Consider the following 3,676-nt stretch of genomic DNA (forward strand, 5'->3'; position numbering starts at 1 on the left):
AGAATATTTTATTTAGTTTATTTCACCCTCTCTCTTTTATTTTTAATTTGTAACCAGAGTTAATTGAATTCGACTTTTTAGTCTGTTCTTCCATTAACATGTCCGGCTAGATTTCTTATTTTCTGGTTAAGGTATGGTGATTGCTTAATTCGTAATATGTTGTGAGATCTAATTTGTTCTCTTTACACTTGTTATATGAATATTCATGCTATTCTCTATGCTCTTATTACAAACGTCTGATATTTGAATAATGTGGCTAGTTGTTCACTATCAAGAAGGTTTGTGTAGCTAATTGAACTTTATAAATTCGTGTAATTGTTTATTTAGTTCAATGCTTAGTGGCAACGTAGCATGATTAATTATGTCATAGTAATTAGTTATGTTATGGGGAATGTATGATCTAGTTTAAACGAATTATGTGACGCCCCAAAAATAATAATATATATAATTGGAGGATTAATTGATAAATTTTTATAAAATTTAGTTAATTAGTAAATAAATTATGGGTCATAATTGAAATATAATAACATTTGAATGAATTAAATTGAAGTTCGTTATAATATTTTGGGACAATTTATATTAATTAAGAAAATTAAGAAGGACGTAAATGATATTTTGATAAAAGTTTAATCAAATAAATAAAATAATAATAATATTATATATATAATATATACTATTTAATAATATTTTATATATATGAAAGAAAGAAAGAAAAAAAAAAGAAAAAAGAAAAGACAAAAGGGTTTGGGGGTGGGCCCTCACCCATCGCCCCATCCCCACATAAATATATATATATATATATGTAAGTTGAATAATCTGCAAGTATCAAATTGCAATTTCCATTTCTGTTTCGGCAATTCGCGGCGGAGGTAAGGTTTTCATTTTATTTTTTATTAATTTATATAATAATATTATTTGATTAGTCCATTTATTAAATGTTGATTATATTGAGCGATATACTATTTAATCGAAATATTTTACGAGTTTGATTATTTAAAATAGTGTCGAATTAAATATCAAATTGAATGTAAAAATGATATCGTTGGTCGATTAGATTGTTAAATTTAGTAGATTTGAGTATTAGTATAGTTAATTTATATAATTCCATCGGAATTATTAACCAAATACGCAATTATATGTATTATTGTTCAATTAAAGAGTATAATAGCGAGAAATTGATAGAAAATTCATAGAAATATTCCGAAAATTATATTTAATAAATGGTATGTTAATAAAGAGGAAACATGAAGATTTGTACTTCGATAGAAATGAAATATTAAAAAATTAGTAGAAATTGTACGGATAATATTTAATATTATATTTAAAAGAAATTATGATATTCTCGATATATTAATTGTGTGTTGTATAACTCATAGTAGGATACGGGGGTGAGGCGAAAGGACTGACAATTAGCGATTGAGTAGAAAGAAACGTTGTAAGGTCGAGGTAAGTAAATAATTAGTATTATCTATATATGTATCTTTATTTGTGATTTTACTATTATATGAATTTGTGGTTTATGCTAACATGGATTTATCTGAAAGTATATGAGTGATGGATAATTTGATTTGATTGACGATATTGTGTATGTGGAATGAGAAAATACGTTGAAATACTATGTTTGTTGTTTGATGTATTATGAAAGTATGAAAATGAGAACGAGTTAATATATTGTTTTACGTTACTAGTTGCTTACAAGAATGGTGATATGTATAAATGAGGGAGTGTTGGAAATTGAATATAATTGTGGCGTGAATACCCCTTGATGTGTTGAAAAGCCTATAAGGCGAAATGAAATGAAAAGAGCTTTGATGCGATATGATAAAGATGTGATGTGAAAAGAGCTACGATGCGAAATGAGATTGATAAGCCGGCTGTCAAGGGGATTCACTTAAATTTATATAACGGTGAGATTGAGTTGACGGGAAAAACACGATATCACCTTCTGGTAAGCAAACTAGGAAAAAGGAAGTTTAATTGATTATTTTATTGTGAGATAGCTATGTGGTGTACTACAATTGATTATGTTGGAGTTAAATTGACTGTAACCCATGCATGTTGCCTACTTTTCCTATTTGGGCTGTGTTTGATATACATATATAGATAGGGCTGATTATTTACCTACTGAGTGGCAGGCTCATCCCTCTGTTGACATTTTCTTTCAGAAGTAGACTTTGAGGTGTCTGACTGTTGAAGAATAGGTCTACGCACTATACTCAGGCAGGTCGGGCCAGTATGCTGTTTTCTCCTCTTGTCAGCTAGAGTGCAAATCTTATTTTGTTTGTATAAAGAGAACATAGGCGTAGCGATCAACTGTGGTGGATCATCTGTGGTGTTTGATTTGTATATATGTGATGTTGTGGGTTGACTATGTCGTTATGATGTTGTGACTACGTATACATATTGATAGATGATTATGTGCATTTATATATATAAACACAGGGATTATTATAAGTATGACGTTTAGGGTAGATATAGCCCTTGTAGCGAAGGGGGTGCTACAAATTATCCTCGTAGGAGTTTGTTGATTAGAATCAGGCCTTTCGAATTCTTAATGCTGTTAATAGATTAAACCTTGTACATGTTCCCAAGGTTGTCTGTTAATTAGGGATCTAGCCAAAGGTCGTACCTTGGCTGACGAAAAGGTAAGGTGTTAGGTCGTACCAACAGTATAACTGGTTTATTTGTTTATACATGTGTTATTCTTGCATCGATGATCAGCTCACAAGATTCAAGCATGATCCTAGCCTTAACCGAAAAATCTCTCTCTCGTATCTTCGTCAGGTAATTTCAATTGTTTTCTAGTTTATTTAGTTTTCAATTATTTCTTTTTATCATCAATATCCCCCCATTATTTTCTTTTTCCTAAAGAAATCAACTTAAAACCAGTTTTTAAGGATTCGACCCTACTCCCACTGTCACAAGTGTAGTAGGAATTATTTTTGGTGATCTCGACACCCATCAATTTTACAAAACTGTCATAAAAAGAGTGATTTATTTCTAATTAAGAATATGGGTTAATTATATTTAAATTCCTTGAGAAAATACAAAATTATATTTTTTCTCAAAAACATTTTGTAATTACACTTACATCCCTCCAAAAACTTACTATATACACATGACCCGCTTTTGTTAAACTTTGGATGAAAAATATTGGCATTTGTCAAAAAAAGACTACAGAGTTTCCATTTTCATCTCTCATTTTTTTTTTCGATAAATGTAAATTTCATTAAGTAAAAGGGGATACGTAAGTACAGTACAAGAAGCATCAATTAGGTGAATTCATCAACGATAAAGCGCGCATGTACTAACAGCATAACGAAGCTAAGAATCCTCTCTCGCAAAATAATAGCCGCCGTTGCTGGGGATCGAACCCGGGTCACCCGCGTGACAGGCGGGAATACTCACCACTATACTACAACGACTTGCTTTTTTCACCTCTCATTTCACGTTCCTATATAATAATTTTATATTTATAAAGAAAAACTGTAATGATGTTAACTTCATTCTATATACTCACTCACATATATATATATATTACATTTATCCCTTTATAAATATAAAAATACATATGGGAAAAGGGTGAAATGTATGTAATATTTTTGCTTACAATAATATCTTTGGTCCAAATTCAAATGAAAAAGGATCTGCTTTAAACGAAAAATTTTAAAAAGGA

The 3,676-nt window shown here is 30.1% G+C and overlaps 1 non-coding gene across 1 annotated transcript; it reads right to left on the minus strand.

The window, feature by feature from the left end:
• Positions 1-3,353: 3,353 nt before the first annotated feature.
• TRNAD-GUC (transfer RNA aspartic acid (anticodon GUC)) lies at positions 3,354-3,425 on the minus strand. Its single transcript has one exon. It is a non-coding gene; the product is annotated as a tRNA-Asp (tRNA).
• Between the last annotated feature and the right edge of the window lie 251 nt (positions 3,426-3,676).

This window comes from Sesamum indicum, linkage group LG11, assembly GCF_026168435.1.
Source record: "Sesamum indicum cultivar Baizhima isolate 11 linkage group LG11, ASM2616843v1, whole genome shotgun sequence".
Lineage (NCBI taxonomy): Eukaryota > Viridiplantae > Streptophyta > Magnoliopsida > Lamiales > Pedaliaceae > Sesamum > Sesamum indicum.